This window comes from Amblyomma americanum, chromosome 5, assembly GCF_052857255.1.
Source record: "Amblyomma americanum isolate KBUSLIRL-KWMA chromosome 5, ASM5285725v1, whole genome shotgun sequence".
Taxonomy (NCBI): domain Eukaryota; kingdom Metazoa; phylum Arthropoda; class Arachnida; order Ixodida; family Ixodidae; genus Amblyomma; species Amblyomma americanum.
This window is the reverse complement of record NC_135501.1, coordinates 203966068-203987416: the sequence shown is the minus strand read 5'-3', so window position 1 is coordinate 203987416 and position 21349 is coordinate 203966068. Positions and strand designations below refer to the sequence as shown.

At 52.3% G+C, this 21349-nt stretch overlaps 6 non-coding genes across 6 annotated transcripts; 4 read left to right on the top strand and 2 right to left on the bottom strand.

The window, feature by feature from the left end:
• Positions 1–4148: 4148 nt before the first annotated feature.
• Positions 4149–4221, bottom strand: TRNAR-ACG (transfer RNA arginine (anticodon ACG)). Its single transcript has one exon. It is a non-coding gene; the product is annotated as a tRNA-Arg (tRNA).
• An 81-nt stretch (positions 4222–4302) lies between these two features.
• Positions 4303–4375, bottom strand: TRNAR-ACG (transfer RNA arginine (anticodon ACG)). The gene has a single exon. It is a non-coding gene; the product is annotated as a tRNA-Arg (tRNA).
• A 6516-nt stretch (positions 4376–10891) lies between these two features.
• TRNAR-ACG (transfer RNA arginine (anticodon ACG)) lies at positions 10892–10964 on the top strand. Its single transcript has one exon. It is a non-coding gene; the product is annotated as a tRNA-Arg (tRNA).
• A 79-nt stretch (positions 10965–11043) lies between these two features.
• Positions 11044–11116, top strand: TRNAR-ACG (transfer RNA arginine (anticodon ACG)). The gene has a single exon. It is a non-coding gene; the product is annotated as a tRNA-Arg (tRNA).
• Positions 11117–11459: 343 nt separating this feature from the next.
• TRNAR-ACG (transfer RNA arginine (anticodon ACG)) lies at positions 11460–11532 on the top strand. The gene has a single exon. It is a non-coding gene; the product is annotated as a tRNA-Arg (tRNA).
• An 81-nt stretch (positions 11533–11613) lies between these two features.
• On the top strand, positions 11614–11686 carry TRNAR-ACG (transfer RNA arginine (anticodon ACG)). Its single transcript has one exon. It is a non-coding gene; the product is annotated as a tRNA-Arg (tRNA).
• Positions 11687–21349: the final 9663 nt, after the last annotated feature.

Genomic DNA, 21349 nt, shown 5'->3' with positions numbered 1-21349 from the left:
GGAAGGTCCTCGACTTTCTGCGTACTCTACTGTCAACCGAAGCCCGCCTTTTTTCACTGTGGTAGTTTTAAAAGCACCATAAGGGGGAAAAAAAGGTGATGGTCATAAAATTCGTCCATTGGCTGAAGGGGGTCACGTCACCAGACCGGATAACTCCGATTGGCTTGAGGGAAGTGACGTCAGCAGGCCGGATAATTCCCACATTTGGCTAGATGGAAATTACGTCACCAGACCGGAAGTGACGTCACCTCTGGTGAAGACATCAACCGCTTCTATTTGCTGTCGCATGACCAACACACAATGCAATTATGTGTCCCGGTGAATTTTTTTTCAGTTTTCTTCCTCAATTCTGCTTTCGCTTATTTGTGTGTGTGTGTGGTCATCATTTTTGGCGGTTTTGAGATGTTTTTCTTTTTTTTTTTTGTCTGTGGGAGAGCGTCAGCACAGCGAGCCCAAGTCTGAGCACAGCAAACTTTCGACGGTCCAGCAAGTCAAGCAAGTTCGGTTGAGTAGTAGGGAAACTGCAAGTATATTTCCGTGATGAAATATCACAAGAGCACTATTAAGGTTAATTAGGATTATTTTAACCTTAATTAGCTTTTAAATAGATTTCTCTCCAAAGTCGTTTCCTTTGAAGAGACCCTGAGGACACATTTAAGATAGCCTGTACCGATTACGACTGGTAGCGAGGTGCTGGAAGTCGCAAGAGAATACGTCTACTTAGAGCAGGTACTGACCGCTGATCCGGGCCACGAGAATGAAATAACGAAAGATAAGACTGTGTGTGTGTGTGGGGGGGGGGCTCTCAGATCATGAATGGCAGTTTACTAACATCCCTCAAAAGGACAGGATATAACTGTTGTATCTAACCGTTACTCACCTACGGGGCAGAAACGCGGAGGCTAACGAGAGGGTTCAGCATTAGTTGAGGACAACGCAGCGAGCTATGGAAAGGAAAATATAGGTGCAACGTTAAGAGACAGGAAGAGGGCAGAGTGGGCGAGGGAATAAACGTGGGTTAATGACATCCTAGTCGAAATCAAGGAGAATAAATGTGCTTGGGCAGGGCACGTAACGCGAAGGCAAGATAACTGAGTGTCGCTAAGCGAAACGGAGTGGATTCCAAGAGAAGGCAAGCCTATCAGAGGGCGGTAGAAATATAGTTGGGCGGATGATATTAAGAAGTTTGCGGAGATAAGGTGGCCACGGCTGCCGCGATTGGCGAGATAGGAGAGGTCCCTTTATACTGTAGTAGGCATAGTCAGGCTGATGGTGGTGATGATGATGATGATGATGATGTATTGGTAGGCTATCCACAATGAAACCACTCTCACCAAAGACAGAACTCTTATAAGCTGAGAAAAAGCAACGAAACAAAATATCGCTGTCACCGGTCGATTTCACACCGATTTCGACATTCTAAGCAGAAAGGAGCAAAGAGAGGGAGTAAGCAGTCCTCTATTGCACTCCCTTTCATAAAAGGGCGTGAGCTAGAAGACAGGTTACTCCTTTTTATTCCCATATAGGCGTATTCATGTTTAGAGCGTAGGCCCGCATCCGAAAGGCTGCACTCTAAACACGAATACGTCTATATGGGAGCAAAAAGGGGAGTAATATGTCCTCCAGCCCACTCCCTTTTATTAAAGGGTGTGCAATAGAGGACTGCTTACTCCCCCTCTTTAACCCCTTCTGTTTAGAGTGCAGGCTACAGCTTCATTCACTTCATTAACAGCGGCAAGCGGTCCTTCTGGGCTCAGATGTCACGAGTTTGAACCGATTGGCAGGGAATAATTTTAAATTTAAATTCGTCAACTATAAATGCGTCTTTTATAGTCGGACACGGGTTAACAAACCCACAAAGAACCATATAATAATAATTTCATGCTTAAAACAGTAACTGGATGGAATTAGCCTCTGGGTCGAGAAAGTCATCACTTTTATTACCCGCACTAGTTTTTTTTTTCTTTTTCATGGTCACTTGATCGCCAAATAGGAGTCAGTGGTTTTGTGCAGATACCCGCCTTGGTGGCTCAGTGGTTAGGGCGCTCGGCTACTGACCCGGAGTTCCCGGGTTCGAACCCGACCGCGGCGGCTGCGTCTTTATGGAGGCAAAACGCTAAGGCGCCCGTGTGCTGTGCGATGTCAGTGCACGTTAAAGATCCCCACGTGGTCTAAATTATTCCGGATCCCTCCACTACGGCACCCCTTTCTTCCTTCACTCCCTCTTTTATCCCTTCCCTTACGGCGCGGTTCAGGTGTCCAACGTTATATGAGACAGATACTGCGCCATTTCCTTTCCCCCAAAACCAATTATTATTATGACTATTAATTGTGCAGAAATACAGCTGTCAGTTGGCATCATTCTGCCATGACATGTAGCGCAAAGCGTTCACACCGCCGCGATATGCTTAGCGGCTATGGCGTTCGCCTGCTAAGCCCATGTTCGCGGGTTCGATTCCGGCCGCCGCGGCTCAGATCCAGACGAGTGCAAATGCGCCTGATTAGAGTCATTTCTGCGCCGGCTGAAGAACCCCGCGGTTATCTAACGGCAGTCTATTTGGGCACGAGACCACGACAGGGTGAGACCAGTAGTAGCAAGTGGTTTTTTTTTAAATAATAATAATAAAAAGGAAGGCAAATATTTTTGCTAGCCCCGGCATCTGTCATCGACACTGAAGCACCTGAGCTCGGGCAACGGAAATAAAGGATAGCAGACAGAATGGAGAAATGAAATGAAAGAGGTGAGGGGTCAGAAAGAGAGGACAGGGGGGAGAGGTAATATAGACAAAGACTATCTGCACAATAATAAATATGTACATGTTGCGCGCGTGATTAGTTCATGATGGAGCTATAAGACCAGCCTGGAGCCTTCTTTACGATGTGGCTCATAGCTGTTTTGTCTGAAAAGCACACCTTTAGACGGAAATCTTCAAGCCCCACAAGGTATAGTTTTCAGGCGCGTGTTAGAAAACATGACACCCTTGACCGTCTTAACCTCGGCAGGATGATGAGAACCCTCTTCGCCACCTTTTAAAGGCCCTGTGGTCTTAAGGGGCGCCAAGAGAGGGCTCCACTATCTCGAAAACCAGCGCACGTGGCTCGAGGACTTTTCACCGAGGCTTTACAAAACGCAGGGGCAACACTCGACGCGTACGACAACTGCGCATTACCCAAGCAGAGCGATCAGCAACACCGAGTGCGATCGAAAAGCCGTTGCGATGATAAGCCAGCAGAGTCCCACGAGCAATATGACGGCCGGGGCGCGGTATTATAATCAGGCCCCCATAGATGTTTCATACACGACTCTGCGCCGCTGTTATACAAGCGCGCTCAAGAGGCAGCCCTCTTTGCGAGAAGCGAAACTGCAGCAGCACTTGAAACCCAGCGGCCGAGCCAAACAGACCCGGGGCCAACGAACTTTCGCCCCGCCGGGCCCCGCTAGGCCTAAGCCGTGCTGCACGGCCATATATCACGCGGCGTGTCACACACAGCGGCCACTCACTGCACACACTGGTCACGCTGCGTTGTTCAAGCTAAGGCGTAGCTAGATCGACTATGGCCAGCGCACTCTTGAGAGCACCCGTGAACCACGAGAAGGACTGACTATAGCTCCCGGGTGTTTTAGTTTTCCATTGGAATTGTAATTAATAAGCAGGTTGAGGTGAATCGTGAAGAATTAAAGGAAAGCCTGTCTCACCTGTCTCACGCTATGCGTATATCTAAATAGCGCCTTGGCTGAGGTCCAGGGGATCCGGTGGTAGGCTGCTGGAAACGGTAAACCTATACTGCCATCCGTAACGCGTATCAAATCCGATTGGATTTTATCATCAGTGAAATAATGATATTAATACTACCAATACTTGTGTTTTAAGAGATTACAACAATGAATCATGCCTGTCAAAGCGATTAAAGGCTTGTGCAACGGGACATAGCCAAATAGATTAGAGAGAGATTTAGCGTAGCGAACACGTACACCAGACTGCCGGACGAAAGCTGCGCATTCGCAGTGGCCCCGCCTGGCCTGGCCTTGGTGTGCGCAGGAGGCGCTTATTAAACCTGTACACGTCGGTGCTGGTACGTCCCCGCTATGCTAAACCAGCTATTAGTGAAAAGAAAAAAAAATTATTAGAGGTTGTACAAAAAGGAAGCGAGCCTGCCAGGATTCGAACCTGGAATCTTCTGATCCGTAGTCAGACGCGTTATCCGTTGCGCCACAGGCCCGGGACGAAAGGGAGTGCTTTTGGTGACACACTCAAGCGTTTCTTCGATGGCCTCCTCGGCAAAAAGTAAAAAGATAAGGAGCGAGCCTGCCAGGATTCGAACCTGGAATCTTCTGATCCGTAGTCAGACGCGTTATCCGTTGCGCCACAGGCCCGGGACGAGCGTTGGCGTCCCGCCAGCCGCCCTTGAGGGCAACCCGTTCTTATCCGGAAGGAGCGCTGAAAGCGATCGCTTTCCTTTACGCGCGTCGCGTCTTCGCTCAAAAGACCACCACTACTGCATCTGCCCGTGCATTGCTCGTTGCTGTTGGTGGGCAAACGTATAAGGGATACCGAAACGCCAATCGCATCATCAGACCGAGTTCCTGAAAGCAACACCGCTAGGGCGTTATGTTTTGCCAGGCCGAAGCCAGTACGGCCGATAACCCTCCACTTATTAGAATTTTATTTTATTTTCTTGTCTTTACACAGAATGCGTTACATGATTTGTTGCAAGATTTTTCTGTACGTCACGGAGACGCACGGGCCTGGCGCTTCCTTCGACGTCTCGGGTGGGATGTGCGCGCATCCGTGGTCACGTGACCATCCCTTCCTTGCACGTACCTCGCGCCTCATGCCGCCTTTGTCATCGGGTGAGACGTGCGGTCGTAGGACGCCACCGAACGGTTCGAAACTCCTGTCGGACGATGCACGTCGGCAGGAGACGAGAGCCCAAAAGCATTCGCACGTCTAGCTGTGTATTGTTTATGGGGTTTAACGGTCCCGCAGCGACTCAGGCTATGACGTTGCTCACTAGGTTGCTCGGGTTGCAGGTTACTAGGTTGCACATCCCAGTGGGCAAGTCGTGATGACGTCACAAGGTCGCGTGCCCTCGCTCGACCAATCACACAAATACCGCCTGCCACGGTATACACAGGTTGCTCTCAATTTAGTGGCCACGTTGTCGCCTTCCATTGTAGGCAGGTTGTGACGACGTCAAAAGGCCACGTGACCAGTTTAAACCGTCCGTCTGTTTATATGTCCGTCCGTCCATCCATTCATCCTATCAATCAATCAATAAATCGATCAGTCAAGTCAGTCAATCACTCCTGCCAGTCATCAAATCAATCACTCCTGACAATCAAATCAATCATCTGTTGACCATATCAGCCAATCAATGAATGGTCTTTGTGTCCACTCTCATACCTCAACGTCAAATAAGTGAAATACCAGAAATCCAGCAAGCATGGCACATCACTGCTGCGAGAGCTCAACCAATCCTTTCCGGCGCTGATGGCTGACTACAAACGGCCCTGTTACAGGACGGCTGACAAGCGCACTGAACAATGAGCGGAAGAAAGGCCTGAAGCAGGAGGGGCAAGAACTGACATTCGTTTTGTCTCCGCCGCCAGACCGCGATCCGAGCCACGCGCGATTCCTCCTCTCCCCCCTTCCTCCTGGCAACGCCGTCGCGGCAAGCTGCACGCTATGCCTTCGGTAGCCTGACGTTAGCGGCAGGCAAGGTCGCGCTCGCTCAATCCGGATCTCGGGGTCCCAAGCCCGGTTCGAACCGGTTCCAGCTGGTTTGGCCCCGTGCATTGCTTCCTTTTCTTTGCTTCATTCAAAACTTCATCGGAACGAAGATGCCTTGGCGCCGCTGTTCGGATTGGTACGAGGCTCGCTTGATGGCCGCCATGGGAGCGGCGGGCGTGGGAGACGCGACAATGCGGCGTCAGGGTTGAATTCGGGGGAAGAGCGGGTCTGTCTCAAGACGACGAGGAAATTCCGCATATAGCCGTCTATTGCACTGCCTTTACCGCCGCTCGTTTTATTGTTTATGCGCACTTCCAGCCGTTCTCTCAGTTCATTCCTTCGTTCTTGACACGCGCACTTGTTCATTTTGTCCTTACAGAATACGAGCCGACATTAACTTCTCGGTGACATCCAGCTTTTCGCTTTCGCTCTGCGAAATACGCTTCGTCTTTCAGGGACGCAGCACTTTGCTATTGTTCCGTCCAGCAGTGAATACAAGGAAAACCCCGTCGGCCGAAGCAATGTGAAAGGGAATATTGTATTGGCGTACAGTCAGCGATGACTCGGGGAATATGAGTGAGGAGTTTAACTTTCGTTTTCATCAAAGTGGTTATCCTCCAAACGCATGGTCACTTTGTGTCCTTTCAGAAGTTGGATTAGGAGGTATAAACGCTTAATTCGCTCCTGGTTGCACACTCAATGTTTCCTGTAAGCGAACAGTGAGGACAAATAAAAATTGGCCTGCATCGGAAGATCGCCGCGTTCTAAAGACATAGGCTCTGCTTTCACTGCTTTTATGAGCTAGAAAAGATCTGAAAACGAAATACAGGTGTCACCACCTGTCACACCTCTCTCACAGGTTGTCAAATCCGTTTTTTTTTTCTGCAGCAAGGGGTAGCGCGGTAAGCTGGGGCAAGTGAAGCGAAGTGAAATAAATTGAAAATTGTAAATTGGTTTGTGCGGAAAGGAAATGGCGCAGTCTCTGTCTCACATAACAAAAGCTTTCGATAACGTTACCCACGCAGCCATCCTAGAGGGCCTCCACGCCCTATAGGCGTAGGCCCGCGGATGTACAATTACGTCCGCGATTTCCTCTCCGAACGAACAGCCACACTCACCATGGGCGATCACCGGCTGTCCGGTGTCTCACTGGGAGCACGGGGAACCCCTCAGGGTGCTGTACTGTCTCCTATCCTCTAGCCCTTCTCCAACTCCCCCACCAACTCGCCCAAATACCCAACATATATTTCAGCCTCTATGCTGACGACATCACTGTCTGGGCTAATCGAGGCAGTGATGCCGACATGGAACACAACCTACAGTCGGCCCTCAACATAATCGACTCATACGCTCGCGAGCGCGGCCTAGCCCGCTCCCCTTCTAAATCAGAACCCTTCTTCTACCGCCCCAGGCCGCACGACTCCGCCAACCCTCCCATCTCACTCACTTTGGGAAACCACCCCATTCCCCTGGTCTCCAGGATTCGCATCCTGGGCCTCGTCCTTCACTCCCACGGCGCGCATGGCAACGCCATCCAAACTCTACAGACCCAAGCCCAGCAAGCCACCCGTCTCATTCGGCGCGTGGAGAACCGGCGCGCGGGTCGGCGAGAGCGGAACGCTCTCCGCCTCACCCAAGCTTACATCACGAGCCGCACGGCGTGCTCATTCCCCTACCTCCCCCTAAAGCAAAAGGAGCGGGACCGCATCAACGCGCTCCTCAGGAGCTGCACGAAGGCCGCCCTCCGCCTACCCCCTAGCACCTCTACCACCCGGCTGCTCAACCTCGGTACCCACAACACGTTTGAGGAGCTGGCAGAAGCCAACAGCACAGCTGATTCGCCTGTCGAGTACCGCGGCAGGCCGCACTCTCCTCTGTAAGCTAGGCATCACTCCGATCACCCATCCTGCCGAGGGGGTTCCCTTACCTCCAGACCAACGCTCCCATCTCATCATCCTTCCAATCCCTAAGAACATGCACCCCGAACACGACGGAGAACGCAGGACAGCCCGCTCCAAAGCCCTGCACAAGCTCTACGGCAACAGTCCCGAGGTAGCCTACGTGGACGCGGCAGCGTACTTGTCGGGCTCCCGCATAGTTCTCGCCGTCGCTAATTCTCAGGCCCGACTAATCGCATCAGGATCCGTCACCACAGACTCATCAGAAATTGCAGAGGAAGCGGCCATTGCACTCGCTCTTGCCTCCACCTCTGCCACCAAAATTACCTCTGACTCAAAATCCGCGCTATCCAATTTCGCCAAAGGCCTGATATCCCGCACCGTGGCTCGGCTTCTACGCTTCTGGCACCCGACCCACCCCGTAACCCTTATCTGGACCCCCGCGCACGCAGGCCTCCCGGGTAACGAGGAGGTCCACTCCCTCGCCCGGGGTCTCACTTTCCGGGCCGGAGTTGGACCTCCTCCGCCATCCCGGGAGCGTCTGCTTACGTTCAAAGACATTTTTGCCTACTACCGAGATACCCGGCGCGTTTACGCCCCGCCGGCTCCCTCCCTAACCTTAATCCAGGCCTCCCACTGGCGCCGACTCCAGACCCGAACTGCTCCCTACCCTAATCTCCTTCATGCCCGCTACCCCGATCAAATCATTTCTTCTTGTAAGCTCTGCGGGAAACCGGGAGACTTCCTTCATGTCCTCCTCGCATGTCCTGCCTTCCCACACCCTCCATCCCCACCACGGCGGAGTCATACTGGGAGACTCTCCTGGCCAGCTCCGCTGCTGCTGACCATGCAGCGCCGGATAATTACCGACGCCCTGAAGCGGATAGCCCTCCAAGGGCTGTCCTTTGCCCTGCAAGGGCAGCCCCCTAAGGGTTGCCTCGTGCTATGTTAGGGGGTTTGCCCCCCTCGGTATTTGGCAATAAATGTTTCCACCACTACCACCACATGTCTCGCATATCGGCGGACACCTGAAGCGCGCCATAAGGGAAGGGATAAAGGAGGGACTAAGAGAAGGAGAAAGGAAGAGGTGCCGTTGTGGAGGGCTCCGGAATAATTTCTACCACCTGTATCCTTAACGTGCACTGACATCGCACAGCACACGGGCGCCTTAGCGTTTCGTCTCCGTCGAAACGCAGCCGCCACGGTCGGGTTCGAACCCAGGAACTTCGGACCAGTGGCCGAGCGCCCTCACCACTGAGCCACCGCGGCGGGTAGCGAAGTGAAGCGTAGTGACTTCGCAAGGTAAAGCCGATTTCACCGTGCGCAGCCGGTAGACCAAGTGAGCCAGAGGTCGTGTGGCTATCATATGTGGTCCACAATGGTGTCGCACCAGTTCACCTTTGAATTTTGGCAACCGTTCGTCGTATACACACTCTGGTTGGTGTCATAGCATTTCTCTTTGCATATAGCTTACATGTTTTAGTTCAGTTGGAGGCCATCTTGCGACAGAGGTTCGGACCGATGACATATGCACCTTCAGTTGCATGCTTTAAGGCGCGGCTGAGGTGCCCGCCGAGATGTCGGGATCTGAGGGCTACTACGTCCTTTCCTTTCCTCAAAAACCTTTCCTTTCTTCAAAGCATTCCCCCTTTCTTTCCCTTTCTCTGTCCTCTCCCTGTCCTTTTATTCCCGCTAGTCGCAGCTCACGTGTTTCAGGCTTCGATGGCAGATGCCGTGGCTAGTAACCTCTTTTCCTTCCATTGTTATTTTATTAATAGCCACTAACAACAACTCAAAACACGTGAGCCACTAACAATAACAACTCAAAACACATGTTTTCGCATTCCGCCACGTAAGCAGACTTAGTGACCTCAGAATTTTTGCAAACGTGACCTTAAGCAAGTGCTTAGTTTAAGTACTTAGGTTAAGCCTTCGTAGCAACTTCGGTGCTACAAAGACTACAAACAGTGAATCGTACTAGAGGGCCGAAGTGGATAAACTGCGGGACAGAGTTAAAAAGTGGAATGGGTGGAAGTAGTCCATGTTTTCGAGAGCCATAATTTGCAACCTATTTTCAGTAAGCAAACTTTGGTACATCCTCAAAGTCTTACACTGCGCGAGGGTAAATATCGAAAATATTCATCGCGTATTTGCAGTGCTTATATAACGGCATCTTCTTGGGAGAGATAAAGCCGTATAAATCAATTTCTATGGGATCGTAACGGAGTCTTTCGTTTGACGCATTTCTTTTTGAGGCAGCTGGTCAATCGCTTTTTTTTTTCCTTCAGGGACCTATTGGTTGGTTGCTGGGGAAAGGAAATGACGCAGTAACTGTTTCATATATCTCGGTAGCCACCTGAACCGCGCCGTAAGGGAAGGGATAAAGGAGGGAGTGAAAGAAAAAATGAAGAGGTGCCGTAGTGGAGGACTCCGGAATACTTTCGACCACACAGGGATCTTTAACGTGCATTGACATCGCACAGCACAGCCGCCGTCGAGACGGGGCCGCCGCGGTCGGGTTCGAGCCCGGGTGCTCCGGATCAGTAGCCGAGCGTCCTAACCACTGAGCCACCGTGGCGGGTATCTTTCAGGGACGTAAAGCGCCCGTGTCTACACACTCTCAACTTCGCCTGGCGAAGCAGTTGCCAAGCATAGTTGTCTCAGTCGGCAGTTTGCCCGGCGGCGTTCATTGTTTCCTTCGTGAACTTGTGGTTTCGTGCAGGTTTTTACCAGCGCGGTTTCCGCTCGAATACTTGAGCCGAGTCATCCACAGAAAACTTTACAAAGACCTTTTTGATGGCGCTTTTCCCGTGCCGTTATATCGGTCCCTTTACAGTGTAACACATTGGAAAATGCTCTAAAGTGTGTGAAGGCGATGCTCTGGTGTTCTCTCCTTTGTAGCGAAAGCTACACTACGCTAGCCGGAGCGATTTCGCCCCTTCTTGGCCATCTGCTTCTACCGCGGAAGCGCGAGTTTCGTCACAGCTGCGCCGCGCATGACGTCACAGCTGCGCCGCCGCCGCCGCCGACTCCGCCGCCTCACCCCTCCCCCGGTGCGCGTTGACGCCACTAGCTTTTGCCGAGGAGGCCATTCCCTCCGCGCGGTGCTTGCACACACTCCCAGTGCACCGCGGCTCCCCTCCCTGTTGCGGGCTGACGTTCCTGTTGCTGCGGCGGTGCGACGGGTGACTGGGTCCCACGGCCAAGGACTTCAACGGAAGGAACGCTTGAGTGTGTCACCAAAAGCACTCCTGTTGTCCCGGGCCTGTGGCGCAACGGATAACGCGTCTGACTACGGATCAGAAGATTCCAGGTTCGAATCCTGGCAGGCTCGCTCCTTCTTTTTTTACTTTTGCCGAGGAGGCCATCGAAGGAACGCTTGAGTGTGTCACCAAAATCTCTCCTGTCGTCCCGGGCCTGTGGCGCAACGGATAACGCGTCTGACTACGGATCAGAAGATTCCAGGTTCGAATCCTGGCAGGCTCGCGCCTTGTTCTTTTTATTTTTTTTTCCTTATTGCCTGGCTTTGGCTCATAACATTTAACCAAAAAACACTCAACAAAAACCACACAAAACACTATGTACATAAGACACTGTCGTGGTCAGCCAGCATGAGTCTGGCTTCGTCATTCTAAAATTCACGAAGCATACAGAGCGGCTCTAGCCTCGAGAGCCACTCGGGAGGCTCCGCAGCTGCTTTCTGGATGGCCAGAAAGCAGTCCATTTTTCCCGAAAATAAATTCGGGCATGTCGTGCGTCTTTTTACTTTTGCCGAGGAGGCCATCGAAGGAACGCTTGAGTGTGTCACCAAAAGCACTCCTGTCGTCCCGGGCCTGTGGCGCAACGGATAACGCGTCTGACTACGGATCAGAAGATTCCATGTTCGAATCCTGGCAGGCTCGCTCCTTGTTTTTTTTTACTTTTGCCGAGGAGGCCATCGAGGGAACGCTTGAGTGTGTCACCAAAAGCTCTCCTATCGTCCCGGGCCTGTGGCGCAACGGATAACGCGTCTGACTACGGATCAGAAGATTCCAGGTTCGAATCCTGGCAGGCTCGCTCCTTGGTTTTTTCACTTTTGCCGAGGAGGAAATTTTATGGGCTCAAGCCAGGCAATAAAGAAAAAAGGAACGCTTGAGTGTGTCACCAAAAGCATTCCTGTCGTCCCGGGCCTGTGGCCCAACATTCTACTTCCGGCAGCCGAGCTGATCGGATCGCAGTATCATGGGCTCCAGCGGAGCGGCGACAGCGGCCTTCGACTGCCGCGGAAACGGGATTGATGACTGCGAAGATAAGGAGCACCAGATAATTTTGGCGACACTGCCAACAGGACGTGTTGTTTTCAACACAGTTTTCCTTCACGGAGACGTGCGAGCGAGGCCGTTTCGGGTCGAGGACTGCCGCGACGCCCTGGCCGAGACCGGTACGCTACCCGACGTGGTCGCGTTGGGGGCGTACCAAATCAACCCTGTGTGGGCGGTTACCCTGCGGAGCACGGAGGCAACAAAGAAGTTGCTCGCCTTCAATGAGCTGCAAGTTAAGAGACGCCGCTGCCTCATCATCGACCCGGGAGACCAGCAGGCAAAGCTGCGGCTACACTGGATGCTTTATGGTGTGGCCGACGACGACATCCGGACGGCATTAGCGGCATTTGGCAAAGTGACCGACGTTACGCGAGGGCGGTGGCGGATCCAAAGCGCCAATGACAAGAGCTCAACGACAAGAACTGTCCTACTGAAGTTGAAGCCCGGTATGAAAGTGGATGACCTACCACACCAGGTACGCGTCGCCGGAGAGTTGGCTCTAGTCGTGGCGCCTGGACGTCCAATGCAGTGCCTGCGCTGCCACGGTACGGGCCACGTGCGGCGTGAATGTAAAGTTCTCCGCTGTACGAAATGTCGGCGGTACGGTCACACGGATACCGACTGTGTCCGCACTTATGCGGTAGCTACGGGCGCTGTGTCGAAAGACGACTCTGCGGAACTCCTGATGGACGTAGCCGAGGCCGAGGAATCTGCAAAAGGCATAGGGGAGCCCAAAAAGCACGCAGGCGCGACAGACTCTTCGGGACCCTCCAGCAGCGATGGTGGGCGGAAGCCTGAAGGGGCAGAATCTTCGACAAATGCGATGGAGGCGTCGGGAGATGCAATAAGCGCGCCGGCGCTCCAAGAAACCGAGCCAGCTACTCCGAACGAGAACCATGACAAGAGCGGCGCCCGTACTACCAGTGGTCCTGCCCCAGCGAAGCGACCACACGCCCAGACCGGAGCCGATGGAGACAAGGCGGCAGCCCCCAGTGTCGAGGAGCCGCCGGCAAAAGCGACCCAAGGACGGCGGCCATCCATCCGACCACGACCTAATGTGTCGACGGAGAGGAGAACCCTCGACAAACCGCCCCCGCAGCCAGGCCTGGAACCAGCACCGGATTGCTCCGGTGTCAAAGACGTCGTCTAGCCACGCGCTATACGGGAAGGGTAAGCACCATGTTCCCGGCCTCTTTCTTCTGTATGAAAATGGCTCCTGCGTCCCCCATAAAAGTCGATACACTTAACGTCAGGGGACTGGCAAGCAAGAAGAAGCAGAGCCAGGTATACCGCATTTTAACTGAGCATGACATTGACGCCCTGGCAGTGCAGGAAACGAAAATTGACGGGGAAGATGAGACCGGGAACATGGTGCGACGTTTCACGTCTAGGTTTTTTGCAGTAGTGTCCCATGCCATAGGCACGTTTGCGGGCTGTGTCATTTTTGTTAAAAATTTACCGGGACTTGAGGTCCAGGGATATATGGCATGTCCATCGGGTAGGTGTGTTTTGGTTGACTTCATGTACAACAAAACATACTGGCGCATCATTTGTGTGTACGCTCCAAATGCGGTGGATGAAAGGATAGTTTTTTTTTTTTCAAAACCTACAAACGTACTTAGTTTGTGAGAAATCTCTGTTCATCATGGGTGACTTCAATTGCGTCCTGAGAGGCTGTGATAAAACTAGTACACGGGCGTTTAAGGACAGAAGTACTGAGGCACTCTTAGAGGTTATAGCAGCGTACAACCTCGATGATGTGGCGGAATGTTTAGAAGGCAAGCGCTGTGTGGGGTTCACACATTTTCAGCGGTCAAGCCATGCACGGCGAGATCGCATTTATGTGTCGCCGGACGTTATTTCAAAATGCAGTACCTACAGTGTAGCACCGGTATCATTTTCTGATCATTGTTTAGTGGAGTGTGGGATAGGGGCAAAGAAAAGAGGAAATCAGTTTTCTTGGGAGATGTGGAAATTAAATAATAAGATCATTACAGACGACATCTTTAGCAGGAAAGTAAATGAAGAAATCGGCAAATTAGAGACGAGCGGGGAACTGAAAGTATGGCAGCAGTGGGAACTTTGCAAACAACAAATAAAGATAGCAGCGATCGAAAGGTCAAGCTGTATACCACAAGAGGAGAAGCGTGAGGAAGAAAATTTAAGATCTTTACTGGCTAGACTTCTCGAAAAAGAAAGCGAAGAGCCTGGAAAGTGGATGGACGACATTAGAAAAATAAAACACAAGATTTAACTCTTCGAATAAGAACGCTATCGTGGCGCGCTTGTGCGGGCTAGGGCGCAAGATGTAGCAGCTGGGGAGACACCCGTCAAAACGAGCGCTAGGAATGGAAAAAACTCATGCTCAGCGAAACCACATTGAAAAGATTGATTGGGGGTGGGGCGTTGTCTGGAGAAAGCGGTCATATCCAGCAGGCATTCCTTGGATATTATTAGGTGTTGTTTGCGAAGCAAGAAGTGGATGTGAGAGCGTTCAAGGAAACGTTTCTTGGCGCTTTACGGCGACTAGATGACGAACAGAAAGGTTGGAGCTGTCGATAACTGCGTCAGAGGTCGAGCATGCGATAGAAAATTTGAACCTTGGAAAATCTCCTGGACCTGATTGATTAAGTGCGGCTTTTTACAAAGCATATAAACACGAAATAGTGCCAGTACTGACAGCAGTGTATAATGAAGCCTACAAAGTAAATGAATTGCCTCCGTCTTACGGTAAATCCCACACAGTGTTAATTCCTAAATATGATGAAGCAGAAAAGTTACAACAGGTCACAACATATCGACCTATCGCACTCACAAACGTAGATTATAAACTTTTCATGAAGATTTTAGCCCGTAGACTACAGTCAGTTATTCAAGATATAGCCGGTCCTCACCAGACGTGTGGGATCAAGGGACGCTCCATTGTTACCAATATTCATAGAGCGAGGTGTGTGCTTGAATGTTGTGATCATACAAATAGCGGTGTAGCAATACTTCAGCTTGATCTTGAGAAAGCATTTGATTGTGCTTCACACGAAATCCTGTTCTGCATACTCGACCATGTAAATGCAGGGTCCATTATTCGCGAGGGAGTGGCCTTGGCGTACCGGAGCTGCACGACAAGATTAATTGTAAATAATAGTTTGGGGGCCCCCATCGTCCTGCAGCGTTCGGTGCGCCAGGGTTGTCCCCTTAGCCCCCTTCTATTCTGCATTTACATCGAAGTGTTGGGTTTGAATATCATGAAAAATGAAAAAAAAATTCGTAGCTTCAAGCGGCAGAAGTTAAGCTGCAGGCCTATGCGGATGATGTCGCAGTGTTCACAGTGAATCGGGAAGGTGTAACCGAGGCCGTGGCATGTGTAAAAGAATTCACCCAAGTCACAGGCAGTAAAGTGAATTGGTCAAAGTCCCTGGGGCTTTGGCACCGAGAATGGCCAACGAAACCCGACCATTCTGCAAACATGTCCTGGGTGACGACCCCAGTAAAGTACTTGGGCGTCCCACTAGACGGTTATCGCGATAGCGAACCGTACTGGAGAGAACAGACGCACCTTCACCTTCACGGTAAGCCTGTCAGCATCAAAACTTATTCCCCCCATCCTCCCATCTCATGCCTCGGCGTCATCCATAACGCCGGTGGCCACTTCACTCCTGATGAGCTCATGCATGAACTAGAATCTTTCAAAACAGATATTCTCGCTGCTCGCATGATGGGATCCACTCAATCAGTGCTCATAACGTTCGCTGGTACCGTCATCCCCCACTTTGTATATTTCAAACGCGTTGCCTTCCGGTGCCGTCCTCATAAACCTAAGCCTCCCACCTGCACCCGTTGTCTCACTCTAGGCCACCGCGCCCACCAATGCCCCCAGCACAGCGTTCCGGCAAAGTGCCGTCGCTGTGCTGCTCCTCTACCCGCTGACCCTTCCGCTCATGTGTGTGCCCAGCCCTGGTGCGTTCATTGCCAGGTGAATACCCACCCCTCCCTCGACCCCACTTGCCCCTTCCTCCTTGCTAAACAACGCGAGTGTGCTAAAGCTGCATACCTCCGACGCCTAGCTTTGCGCCGGGCCACTCAACCCACCACCCCCTCCTCCTCCTCCTCGTCCTCCTCCTCTAATCATGAATATCCATCAGCTCCGATCACGTTACCACCAGGCTCCTTCGCCGCCATAGTTAAAGGATCCTCGGTGCCAGCGTCCCTCTCTTCCACTACACCACCCTCTCCATCCTTGACTGACGCGAGCCGCTCCTTCGACCTCCGGCTAGCAATGCTCGAACGCCAGCAGCGAGAGCAGCAGCGCATTTCCCACGATCTACAACAGCAGATACATGCCTTGACTCAAACCCTCCAGACAACCACCTCCTCTCTTACCTCCCAGCTTAGCAAGCTAAATGAGCACCTTGCCACGTTCCCCACTCCCTCCTCCAGAGCCCAGGTCGCCCCTTTGGCTGACCTTGTCGAAACCACCACACAGGCACATCACACTCGCTTGGTTCAGCTGGAAACTTCGGTTCTCCAGATTCTTACCACCCTCCAAGCACAATCAAAGCAATTGGAATCTTTCACATCTATGCTCCAATCCGTCCATGAGTCACTGCCCCCGGCAAAAAAGAAGGAACGCGTACCATCGCGTTCCTCTCCACTCTCATAATGGCGTTTGGCGAGGACCTCGAAATTGTGCAGTGGAACTGCCGAAATCTTTGTCACAATAAGACCCCCCTCCACCAGTACCTACTCACCCGCCCCTCTCTGCCTCATTTTCTCCTTCTCCAGGAGACCCGGACGGCCCGCAATGTCCCAGGCTACCGCGCCTACCATGCCACTACGGCCACGCCACTTGCGTCTATTTATGTACGCAGTGACGTGCTCGTAGAGCAAATTGACATCCCCTCCACCCTCCTTAAATATTTAGTTTGTGTGGTTTATTACCACCCTTCTTCCCGCATCTCACTCGTCCTTTTGTCTTTTTACAACCCCCCTGTCACTTCCTCTTTATTCTCTGCTCTGGGCAAATTCCTTCACTCTCTTCCTTCTACCTCCCATCTCCTCTTTGGTGGTGACTTTAATGCCCCTCACACACTCTGGGGCTACCCACAAACCCTCAAACCCGGCCGCCTCCTGCACTGTCTGGCCCAGGAACGCCACCTCACCCTTCTTAATACTCCTGGCTCTCCTACTCGAGCGGGCATTGCCTCACAACGCTCCACGACACCCGACCTCACTTTCTCTCGGGGTTCACTTTCCTTTCACTGGCAGGTGACAGCCGAAACTCTTCTAAGTGACCACTTTCTCATTCATATCACCACCTCTCTTTCCCACATCCCTCGCTGTCATCCGGTTATTCACACTGACTGGCATGCTTTTCGCACAAATCTCGCCTCCGACTCCTTTCAATCCTACGACGACTGGACGTCGCGCATCTCTGCAGCGCTCACGTCCAGTAGCCGTCGCGTTCGCTCTCGTTACCCAATCCAGGACCCAGATCCACACCTTATCCGTTTATGGCGTCGCCGTAAACGTCTTCAACGCTCCTTTCGCTCCCAACCACACAATGCCCAACTTTCCTCCCGGATCACTGCTCTGCGGGCTGAGATCGTCGCCCACTGCGCCTCCCTCGAGCATTCTCGTTGGAGTGCTCTTTGTGATGGCCTTGATTCTGCATTGCACTCGCGATCCGCATGGTCTCTCTTTAAATCCCTCCTTGGCAGTAAGCCTGCCCTTGCTCCCACTCTAGCTAAAGCCCTCACTCAGGGGACTCCCTCCGAAGTTTTTGATCAACTCGCCTCTCTCTACCTCCCGCCCCCTCTGGCACCCTCCTACCCGGTGTACTCAGGTGGACCTAACCCCGATCTGGACCAATTCTTCACTCTCCGGGAGCTCGAATCTGCTCTGGCTGCTAATTCTACACGCTCGGCTCCCGGTGAGGATGCCATTACATACACCACACTTCGTAACCTTCCTGACTGCGCCAAAGAATTCCTCCTTCAAACCTACAATGAGGCCTGGGAGAGCGGCTGCTTGCCGAGCTCCTGGACATCCTCCCTTATTTCTATGATTCCAAAGCCGGGCAAACCTCCCTCTCTCTCTAACCTCCGCCCAATCTCCCTGACGTCGTGCGTTGGTAAGACCCTTGAGCGAATGGCTCTGACTCGCCTCTCTGATTTTCTTGAGGCACGGGAGTTCTTCCCCCATTCTCTCATTGGCTTCCGACGCCGCGTCTGTGCACAGGACATGTTTCTGATTCTCCAGCAAACGTTTCTGTCCCCTACACCCACTCAAATTTACGCACTTGTGACTGTCGATGTTCGCAAGGCCTTTGACGGTGTTTGCCACGATCACATCCTTTCTCAACTCGCCTCTTTGGATTGTGGCTCCCGCATGTACTCCTATATCCGCTCATTCCTCTCTAAACGTGTGGCTCGCTTTCGAGTAGATACCCACTTGTCTAACCCACACCACCTCACCCGTGCCACTCCTCAAGGTGCTGTTCTCTCTCCTACCCTTTTCAATCTCGCTATGGCCCCTCTCGCCTCCCAGCTAGCTGAAATTCCCGACCTGCATCATATATTTTACGCCGATGACATCACTCTCTGGTGTTCATCTGGCTCTCCCGGTCACGTACAGGACACCCTGCAACGTGGTCTAGATCTCATCGACTCCTTTCTCACCACCGCTGGCCTCTCTCCTGCTCCTGAGAAATCCGAGCTTCTCCTTCTCAACCATTCCTCCTACCAGCGCTCACACAACCACTTCGTCTCTCTCCACCTTTCTGGCTCTCCCATTCCTGTCGTCACACAGTGCAAAGTTCTTGGCTTCCCTTTGCATGCGGCTAAGAATGTGCAAGCCCTCCACCGCGCTGTCACCACCTGCCACTCTGTAACTCACCTCCTGCGGCGCGTGGTCACTCGACGCTCAGGTCTCCACGAGGCTCACGCGTGCCGCGTTGCCCACGCGCTGGCCCTCAACAAAGTCTTGTACTTTGCACCCTACGCTTCCTTCAATCAGACTCAACTTAACGCTCTCGAGACTGCCCTTGTGGGCCTCTACAAGAGAGCCCTCAACCTCCCTATCACTACCTCTACCACTAAGCTCTTTGCCACAGGCCTCTTCCATCCTCTTCGTTCTCTTATCAGTCTCCATCGTGACTCACAACTTGCCCGGCTTTCCCTTACCCGTCAGGGTCAGTGGTTATTGACTCAAGCGGGTATCTCGCCCATTCCAATCTCCCCGTTTACCTCTCCTATTCCCACCCCCGCTCCCAATCTTCGTATCCTTCCCCTCCCGGCCAACATGTCCCCCGTCCTGCACGCCGGACGTCGTCATGCGGCCGCACAGCACCATTCCCCTCTCTTTGATACCCAGGGTGTAGCTTACACGGATGCCTCCTTCGTGGCTCCTCGAGGTTCCTGCGGCTACGCCCTGTACCATCCACACCTCCCTTTCTCCTGAAACCCACACCAGCGGGCCGTATCTACACCCTCCAGACGCATTGTCCCTCGAGGTCCTCGCCATTGCGCATGCCCTCCAGTCATTTGCCCTCCTTCCCTCTCTCCAAGAGTACACAGTCTATTCAGACTCACAAGCCGCTATACACCACATACAGAAACGCACCCTGACCCCTTCTCTCCAACAGGAGGTCGAGCGAGCGGTCTCCGCACTGCAGCCTTCCATCGTTTTCCTCCGCTGGGTCCCTGGGCATTCAGGGATTGACGGCAATGAGCTGGCCCATCAGCTCGCCCGCGACACACTTTTACGGGCACCGTTGATCCCCTGGCCCAAGCCCTCGGAGGACGGTGGGAGGCTCACCCTTCGCCGCACCATAAAAGAGGTCTACCTTGAGCTCCGCCTCGACAAACGCCTTTACCCTCCTCCTCATCCATCACTCACGGTGCCGGAGTCTCGCCTTCTTCGGCACATTCAGATGAATGCAGTTATCACCCCGTCCCGCCTCTTCCTCTATCGCTATCGATCGGACCCTTCCTGTCCCAACTGCCCCTGCATCTATGCGGACCTGGCCCATTGCCTCTTCTATTGCCCGGCTGCTCAGCAGTCGGGTTCCTTCCCCCCACCCTTTCTATCCATCACCACCTGGCTCGACTGGCTTGGCGCTGAAGGGGAAGAAGAACAGCGGCTTCTGGTCGCCCAGGCGGTCGACATGCTCGGCCTATAAATTATGGTCGAATAAAAGTCTTTACTACTACTACTACTACTACAGACGCAAGCCACACGTGAAAAGGTGGAGAGGTGGAAAGGGCAACATCTGTCAATTTGCGCAAGGGCCACAGTGTGTAATCTGTTTTTTATGTCTAGGTTGTGGTACGTGATGCAAGTGTTGCATTGTGCAAGGATGAACGTACAGAGACTGCTCCGGATCTTTGCCGTTTTTCTGTGGGCTGCGGGCTGGGAACGATGCAGCCGGACGAATTTGTTTAGGCGGGTAAAGGACGTTGGCCTGAGTCTGGGGCACTTATTTCTGCGGCAGATCGTAAGCAGATTTTTTTTTGTGCGTGATGTAAGTGATCCGTTTTTGCGCACTGTGTGCCAGTTAAGGCTTGCAAATGCACTGCCGGGTCTGGTTGTCTCAACCGAAAGTTTATCGGGACGTATTTTTGGTTACTTTAGAGAGGTTGTCGCGAGTGTTCTATTCCTATCTGTTCGGTTATCGTATGAGTATTTGTCTTCTGTTAGCAGGAAGAAGTTGTATAGGGATTTGTGCGATGTAGTTCTTCAACAACCTATGTACAGGGCCGTATACAGTGGAGGCTTGGGACGCGACGTACTTAAGCGTGTGAAGGCGATGCAAGTGCCGCCAAGTGCAAAAACATTCTTCCTTAAGTTACATACCAGAACACTACCAGTAAAAAAATTTTTGGAGGGGAAACATTTATTTTTACCTTGGGGATCAATCACATCGTTTAATCTGTAAAAAACCGGAGACAATAGACCAAGTTGTTTTTTTGCATTGTTGGTGGGGGGTATACTTCTGGGACATCTTGCAGAGGACTTTAAAAAAAGAATTTTCGCTAGACTCTCATGGAATACGGTACTTGCCTCTAGAGAGTGAGGATGGGACACCATTCGACCTTATTATGCTAATGGGCCTCCACTGTATTTGGCGCTCCAGAATGGCAGGATATCATTGCGATCCTGATGCACGGCAGCATGGATCTATTTTCAGGAGTGTATGCATAAGTATACTGAAATTCAGAAACTCGCTCCTGAAGCTCCCCCGCCGCGGTGGCACAGTGGTTAGCGCGTTCGGCTACTGATCCGGAATACCCGGATTCGAACCCGACCGCGGCGGCTGCGTTTTTATGGAGGAAAAACGCTGAGGCGCCCGCGTGCTGTGCGATGTCAGTGCACGTTAAAGATCCCCAGGTGGTCGAAATTATTCCGGAGCCCTCCACTACGG